Source organism: Plecotus auritus (genome assembly GCF_963455305.1).
Source record: "Plecotus auritus genome assembly, chromosome: 6".
Lineage (NCBI taxonomy): Eukaryota > Metazoa > Chordata > Mammalia > Chiroptera > Vespertilionidae > Plecotus > Plecotus auritus.
The window spans coordinates 172,442,184-172,451,364 of record NC_137773.1 but is presented as its reverse complement, the minus strand read 5'-3'; positions in this window follow the sequence as shown (position 1 = coordinate 172,451,364).

Below are 9,181 nucleotides of genomic sequence, written 5' to 3'. Positions count from 1 at the left end.
GGAGAAGTTTTGTTGGTATACAATGGTGATGTTTGAATTGTCTCCACATTTCAATTAAGAGCCCCAGGAAAACAAACTTTAAAATGTAAATACTGGGAGAGTTTAGAATTGCTCTGGATCAGAACACTTAAACCTCCCCCAGTGGGACTGTGGATTATAAAACTCAGATGCACACGAGAGAAACCAAGATGGCGGCATAGGTAAGCACCTAAAATGCTGCCTCGCACAACAATTTCAAAACTACAACTAAAAGACAGAACGTTTGTCACCCAGAACCACAGGAAAGCTGGCTGAGTGGAAGTTCTACAACTAGAAGGAAAGAGCAAACAGCATTGAGGGGTGCACAAGCGCTGAAAAGCTGAGGTACGGAGACGCAAGAATTGGGCTGGTGATGGGTGCCTGAAAGCGCTGCTGTTTTCAACCCGAAGGGAGATAAGCTCCCGATTACTCCGAACTCGTTTCTGGGGAGACGCGGGGGACCCAAACTCCTACAGGGAGAAGCTGGACTGTCTGCCCTGGGGTCGGAAAGTGAGGGAGGCTTGCTTGCAGGGCTGCGCGCAGGAACAATTGTTTATTGTGCTGGGGCGCGGGACGCGGGGACAGGGTTGGAGCCGCAGAGCCGGCTTACTGGCAGCCATCGCTGTTTGCCACGCCCTAGCCTAGTCACGCCCTGAGACCCCGCCCTGCACAATCTACGAACCCACCCAAGCTCCAAGCAGCAGCTTTAGCATATGAATGGCCTGCCCTATGGCAGCTTAACCTAGCAAACTTGCAGCCCGGGTCAGACAGCTCCAAAACCTCCAAACTCCAAGCAAAGAGGAGAAAACTGTAGTTCTTGCTGTAGCTCCTGCTGGGTGGCCTCAGACAGTAGCTGACCTGCACCCCATTGGAGATCCAGAAGCCAGTGTACCTAGTGGTCAGTGTGAGACACCAGATTTCAACTCCTCACATCCATAAGTGATACATTCAAGAGGCAGACTCAGTGAGCACCAAAGCCCCACTGAAACAAGCCCTGCACCATAAGCGTGTCTCCAGCGCAGCAGTTCTTCCATTATAGACACAGCGGGTCCTCACAGCCAATTGGCCTGGAGGTCAATTCCTTCCAGTGTACCAACAGCAATCAAGGCTTAACTACACCAAGACTTTGCACTCAGCCCATAAAGAGGTGTACCAAAGGCGTCCACCTCAGGTGATTGGGGAGGCTGAGCTACTGGCCCCTATAGGTCACCTACCACACAAAGCCACTCCATCAACATAAGGAAGCAGCAAAATGCGGAGACAAAGAAACATGTCACGAATGAGAGAAATGGAGGAAAGCAAACTAATGGACGACATAGTGTTCAGAACCACATTTATAAGGTTACTCAAGAATCTTCTAAAAACCGCCGAGAAACTTGATGAGACCTTCAAGGACCTTAATGAGAATGCCAAAAAAATGGAAAAGGACCAGTCAGAAATTAAGCATACACTGTCTGAAATAAAGAATATACCGAAACTCAACTGTAGATCAACGTACCCCAAGAATCAAACCAAAGATCTGAAATATGAGGAAACAAAAAACACCCAACCAGAAAAACAAAAAGAAAAAATCCAAAAATATGAAGATAGTGTAAGGAGCCTCTGGGACAACTTTAAGCATACCAACATCCGAATTTTTGGGGTGCCAGAAGAAGAGAAAGAGCAAAATATTGAAAACCTATTAGAAGAAATAATGACAGAAAACTTTCCCTACCTGGTGAAAGAAATAGACTTACAAGTTCAGGAAGCGCACAGAACCCCATACAAGAGGAATCCAAAGAGGACCACACCAAGACACATCATAATTAAAATGCCAAGAGCAAAAGACAAAGAGAGAATCTTGAAAGCAGCAAGAGAAAAACGGTTAGTTACCTACAAGGGAGCACCCATACGACTGTCAGCTGATTTCTCGGCAGAAACTATGCAGGCCAGAAGGGAGTGGCAAGAAATATTCAAAGTGATGAACAGCAAGAACCTACAACCAAGATTACTCTACCCAGCAAAGCTATCATTCAGGGTTGAAGGTCAGATAAAGAGCTTCACAGACAAGAAAAAGCTAAAGGAGTTCATCACCACCAAACCAGGATTACATGAAATGCTGAAGGGTGTTCTTTAAGAAGAGGAAGAAGAAGAAAAAGGTAAAGATAAAAATTATGAACAACAAAATGACATCAAATACATACCTACCAACAAGTGAATCTAAAAATCAAGTGAATAAAAAATCTGAAGAACAGAATGGACTGGTGAATATAATAGAATCAGGGACATAGAAAGGGAGTGGACTGACAATTCTCAGGGGGTGTGAGGGGTGCGGGAAGAGACTGGACAAAAAGCTTACACCTATGGATGAAGACAGTGGCGGGGGATAAGGGCATGGGGTGGGGTGGGGAATCAGGTGGAGGGGACCTAGGGGGAAAAAAAGAGGAACACCTGTAATAATCTGAACAATAAAGATTTATTTAAAAAATAAAAATAAAAAAAAAATAAAATAAAACTCAGATGCACAGACCCCCTGGGCCTCTCCATAGCCTCGTGGCCTCGGATGCACAGACCCCCAGGGCCTCTCCATAGCTTCGTGGCCTCGGATGCACAGACCCCCAGGGCCTCTGCAAAGCTTCGTGACCTCGGACGCACACACCCCCTGTGCCTGTTTGTGGCCTCAGAAGTACAGACCCCCCTGGGCCTCTCCATAGCCTCGTGGCCTCGGATGCACAGACCCACTGAGCCTCTCCATAGTCTTGTGGCCTCCGATGAACAGCCCCCCTGGGCCTCTCTGTGGCCTCGGATGCACAGACGCCCTGGCCCTCTCCATAGCCTCGTGGCTGCGGATGGACAGACCCCCTGGGCCTCTCCATAGCCTCGTGGCCTCGGATGCACAGACCCACTGAGCCTCCATAGTCTTGTGGCCTCCGATGCACAGCCCCCCTGGGCCTCTCTATCATCTCGTGGCCTCTGACACACAGACCCCCTGGGTCTCTCCATAGTTTCCTGGCCTCGGATGCACAGATAACCTCGGCCTCTCCATAGCCTCGTGGCCTCAGATGCACAGACCCCCCTGGGCCTCTCTGTGGCCTCGGATGCACAGACGCCCTGGCCCTCTCCATAGCCTAGTGGCCGCGGATGCACAGACCCCCTGGGCCCTTGTGACCTCGGATGCACAGACCCCTGGGCTTCTCTGTGGCCTCGGATGCACAGACCCCTGGGCCTCGCCATAGCATCCTGGCCACGGATGCACAGACCCCCTGGGACTCTCCATAGCCCTGTGGCTCAGATGCACAGCCCCCTGGGCCTCGCCATAGCCTCGTGGCCTCGGATGCACAGACCCCCTGGGCCTCTGCAAAGCTTTGTGACCTCAGACACACACACCCCCTGTGCCTGTTTGTGGCCTCAGAAGTACAGACCCCCCTGGGCCTCTCCATAGCCTCGTGGCCGCGGATGCACAGACCCCCTGTGCCTATCTGTGGCCTCAGATGTACAACCCCCCTGGGCCTCTCCATAGCCTTGTGGCCTCAGATGCACAGACCCCCTGGGCCTCTCTGTGGCCTAGGATGCACAGACCCCCCCTTTCCCCCGCCGAGCCTCTCCGTAGCCTTGTGGCCTCAGATAAACAGACGCCCTGGCCCTCTCCATAGCCTCGTGGCCGCGGATGCACAGACCCCCTGAGCCCTTGTGACCTCGGATGCACAGACCCTCTCGGCCTCCTGTGGCCTCAGATGCACACACCCCCTGGGCCTCTACATAGCCTCGTGGCCTCAGATGCACAGACCCCTGGGCTTCTCTGTGGCCTCGGATGCACAGACACCTGGGCCTCGCCATAGCATCCTGGCCACGGATGCACAGACCCCCCTGGGACTCTCTGTGGCCTCCGATGCACAGACCCCCTGGGCCTCTCCATAGCCTTGTGGCTCAGAGGCACAGAACCCTGGGCCTCGCCATAGCCTCGTGGTCTCGGATGCACAGATACCCTCGGCCTTTTCATAGCCTCGTGGCCTCTGATACACTGACCCCCTGGGCCTCTCGGTGGCCTCGGATGCACAGACCCCTGGGCCTCTCCTAGCCTCGTGGCCTCGGATGCACAGACCCCTGGGCCTCGCCACAGCCTCGTGGCCTCAGATGCACAGACCCCTGGGCCTCGCCACAGCCTCGTGGCCTCGGATGCACAGACCCCTGGGCCTCGCCACAGCATCCTGGCCAAGGATGCACAGACCCCCTGGGCCCTTGTGACCTCGGATGCACAGACCCCCTCGGCCTGCTGTGGCCTCGGATGCACAGACCTCCTGGGCCTCTCTGTGGCCTCCGATGCACAGACCCTCTGGGCCTCTTCTAGCCTCGTGGCATCAGATGCACAGACCCCCTGGGCCTCTCCTAGCCTTGTGGCATCAGATGCACAGACCCCCTGGGCCTCTGCAAAGCCTCGTGGCCTTGGATGCACAGACCCCCTAGGCCTCTCTGTGGCTTCAGATGCACAGACCAAACTGGGCCTCTCTGTGGCCTCCAATGCACAGACCCCCTGGGCATCTCTGTGGCCTCGGATTCACAGACCCCCCCCCCCCGGACCTCTCCGTAGCCTTGGGCCTCAGATGCACAGACCCGCTGGGCGTCTTGTGACCTCGGATGCACAGACCCCTGGGCCTCGCCACAGCATCCTGGCCACGGACGCACAGACCCCCTGGGCCTCTATTTGGCATCAGATGCACAGACCCCCCTGGGATCTCCGTAGCCTTGTGGCCTCAGATGCACAGAGGCCCCCTGGGCCTTTCTATCATCTCGTGGCCTCTGACGCAGAGACCCCCTGGGCCTCTCTGTAGCCTCGGATGCACAGACCCCCTGGGCCTCTCCATAGCCTTGTGGCTCAGATGCACAGACCGCCTGGGTCTCGCCATAGCCTCGTGGTCTCGGATGCACAGATACCCTCGGCCTTTTCATAGCCTCGTGGCCTCTGATACACTGACCCCCTGGGCCTCTCGGTGGCCTCGGATGCACAGACCCCTGGGCCTCTCCTAGCCTCGTGGCATCAGATGCACAGATCCCCTGGGCCTCTGCAAAACCTTGTGGCCTCGGATGCACAGACCCCCTGGGCCTCTCTGTGGCTTCAGATGCACAGACCCCCTGGGCCTCTCTGTGGCCTCCAATGCACAGACCCCCTGGGCATCTCTGTGGCCTCGGATTCACAGACCCCCCTGGACCTCTCCGTAGCCTTGGGCCTCAGATGCACAGACCCGCTGGGCCTCTTGTGACCTCGTATGCACAGACCCCCTCGGCCTCCTATGGCCTCGGATGCACACACCCCCTGGGCCTCTACATAGCCTCGTGGCCTCAGATGCACAGACCCCCTGGGCCTCTTGTGACCTCGGATGCACAGACCCCCTCGGCCTCCTGTTGCCTAGGATGCACAGACTCCCCCATGGGCCTCTCCATAGCCCATGGCCTCAAATGCACAGACCACCTGGGCCTGTCTGTGGCCTCGGATGCACAGACCCCCTCGGCCTCCTGTGGCCTCGGATGCACAGACCCCCTGGGCCTCTCCGTAGCCTCGTGGCCTCGGATGCACACACCCCCTGGGCCTGTCTGTGGCCTTGGATGCACAGACCCCCCTGGGCCTCTCCATAGACTCGTGGCTTCAGATGCACAGACCCATGGGCTTCTCCATAGCCTCATGGCCGCGGATGCACAGACCCCCTGGGCCTCTTGTGACCTCGGATGCACAGACCCCCTGGGCCTCTCCATAGCTTCGTGGCCTCGGATTTACAGACCCCCTGGGACTCTCTGTGGCCTCGGATGCACAGACCCCCTGGGACTCTCTGTGGCCTCGGATTTACAGACCCCCTGGGACTCTCTGTGGCCTCGGATGCACAGACCCCCTGGGACTCTCTGTGGCCTCGGATGCACAGATCCCTTGGGCCTCTCCATAGCCTCGAGGCCTCAGATGTGCACACACCCTGGGCCTCTCCAATCCCCTTGGACTCAAATGCACAGACTGCCTGGGCCTGGCTGTGACCTCGGATGCACAGACCCCCTGGGCCTCTCCATAGCATCGTGGCCTGGATTCACAGAACCCCTGGGCCTGTCTGTGGCTTCAGATGAACAGACCCCCTGGGCCTCTCTGTGGCCTTGGATGCACAGACCCCCTGGGCCTCTCTGTGGCTTCAGATACACAGACCCAACTGGGCCTCTCTGTGGCCTCCAATGCACAGACCCCCTGGGCATCTCTGTGGCCTCGGATTCACAGACCCCCCTGGACCTCTCTGTAGCCTTGGGCCTCAGATGCACAGACCCGCTGGGTGTCTTGTGACCTCAGATGCACAGACCCCCTCGGCCTCCTGTGGCCTCGGATGCACACACCCCCTGGGCCTCTACATAGCCTCGTGGCCTCAGATGCACAGACCCCTGGGCTTCTCTGTGGCCTCGGATGCACAGACCCCTGGGCCTCGCCATAGCATCCTGGCCACGGATGCACAGACCCCCCTGGGACTCTCTGTGGCCTCCGATGCACAGACCCCCTGGGCCTCTCCATAGCCTTGTGGCTCAGAAGCACAGACCCCCTGGGCCTCGCCATAGCCTCGTGGTCTCGGATGCACACACCCCCTGGGCCTCTACATAGCCTCGTGGCCTCTGATACACTGACCCCTGGGCCTCTCGGTGGCCTCGGATGCACAGACCCCTGGGCCTCTCCTAGCCTCGTGGCCTCGGATGCACAGACCCCTGGGCCTCGCAACAGCCTCGTGGCCTCGGATGCACAGACCCCTGGGCCTCGCCACAGCATCCTGGCCAAGGATGCACAGACCCCCTGGGCCCTTGTGACCTCGGATGCACAGAACCCCTCGGCCTCCTGTGGCCTCGGATGCACAGACCCCCTGGGCCTCTCTGTGGCCTCCGATGCACAGACCCCCTGGGCCTCTTCTAGCCTTGTGGCATCAGATGCACAGACCCCCTGGGCCTCTCCTAGCCTCGTGGCATCAGATGCACAGACCCCCTGGGCCTCTGCAAAGCCTCGTGGCCTCGGATGCACAGACCCCCTGGGCCTCTCTGTGGCCTCCGATGCACAGACCCCCTGGGCCTCTTCTAGCCTCGTGGCATCAGATGCACAGACCCCCTGGGCCTCTCCTAGCCTCGTGGCATCAGATGCACAGACCCCCTGGGCCTCTGCAAAGCCTCGTGGCCTTGGATGCACAGAACCCTGGGCCTCTCTGTGGCTTCAGATGCACAGACCAAACTGGGCCTCTCTGTGGCCTCCAATGCACAGACCCCCTGGGCATCTCTGTGGCCTCGGATTCACAGACCCCCCCCTGGACCTCTCCGTAGCCTTGGGCCTCAGATGCACAGACCCACTGGGCGTCTTGTGACCTCGGATGCACAGACCCCTGGGCCTCGCCACAGCATCCTGGCCACGGACGCACAGACCCCCTGGGCCTCTATTTGGCATCAGATGCACAGACCCCCCTGGGCCTCTCTGTAGCCTGTGGCCTCAGAGGCACAGACGCCCCCTGGGCCTTTCTATCATCTCGTGGCCTCTGACGCAGAGACCCCCTGGGCCTCTCTGTAACCTCGGATGCACAGACCCCCTGGGCCTCTTGTGACCTCGGATGCACAGACCCCCTGGGCCTCTTGTGACCTCGGATGCACAGACCCCCTCGGCCTCCTGTGGCCTCGGATGCACAGACCCCCTGGGCCTCTCCATAGCCTCGTGGCCGTGGATGCACAGACCCCCTGGGCCTCTTGTGACCTCGGATGCACAGACCCCCTCGGCCTCCTGTGGCCTAGGATGCACAGACTCCCCCATGGGCCTCTCCATAGCCCATGGCCTCAAATGCACAGACCACCTGGGCCTGTCTGTGGCCTCGGATGCACAGACCCCCTCGGCCTCCTGTGGCCTCGGATGCACAGACCCCCTGGGCCTCTCCATAGCTTCGTGGCCTCGGATTTACAGACCCCCTGGGACTCTCTGTGGCCTCGGATGCACAGACCCCCTGGGACTCTCTGTGGCCTCGGATGCACAGACCCCCTGGGACTCTCTGTGGCCTTGGATGCACAGACCCCCTGGGCCTCTCCATAGCTTCGTGGCCTCGGATTTACAGACCCCCTGGGACTCTCTGTGGCCTCGGATGCACAGATCCCTTGGGCCTCTCCATAGCCTCGAGGCCTCAGATGTACACACACCCTGGGCCTCTCCAATCCCCTTGGACTCAAATGCACAGACTGCCTGGGCCTGGCTGTGACCTCGGATGCACAGACCCCCTGGGCCTCTCCATAGCCTCGTGGCCTGGATTCACAGAACCCCTGGGCCTGTCTGTGGCCTCGGATGCACAGACCCCCTGGGCCTCTCTGTGACCTCGGATGCACAGACCCCCTGGGCCTCTCCGTGACCTCAGAGGTACAGACCCCCTGGGCCTCTCCATAGTCTTGTGGCCTCCGATGGACACACTCCCTAGGCTTCTCCATAGCTTCATGGTCTCAGATGCACAGACCCCCTGGGCCTCTCTGTGGCCTCGGATGCACAGACCCCCTGGGCCTCTCTGTGGCCTCGGATGCACAGACCCCCTGGGCTTCTCCGCAGCATGATGTGTGTCATCTGATCAAAGTAGCGCCTCACAGGCAACCGAGCACATCTCCATCCATTTGTCCCTTCCTGGGTCCTGCCAAATTCTTAGTCTGAGCTTGGGACCCTGCCTTCTGCTTCATTTATGCCCCAGGACTCTTTTGGTCTGAGAGGAGGCTTCAGTGGGGAAGGGCCAGGCCAGTCGGGTGGACTCTGCTGCTGGAAGCGTCTGTGAGTGAGGGGCTCCCTCCTTAATCACTGTCTATCCCCCGTGACATTTTTATTTCAGTCTCTGGATTGAGACTGTGACAGCAATATATGCATGTAAGGTGATTACAGGGATGTGAGGGGAAAGAGTACTCCTGTGTAACCTGCTATAATTCATTCCAGTGCAGCTGGTCAGGGGAGGCCTCACAGCCAGCACAGGCCTCCTGCTCCCCGCCCCGCCTCCATGCCCAGCCTCGGTCTGGCCTGCTTTTCTGGATCTCCTCATGGAGATCGTCATGGGACCAGCGCTGTTTGTTCCAGCCCAGCCCCACCTCCAGGGACCCACCCAGAGGTTAGAGAGGGCCGAGCAGGACGAACCGCGCTGTGACATGGCCCTGTGTGACTGGGCAGGGAGACGTG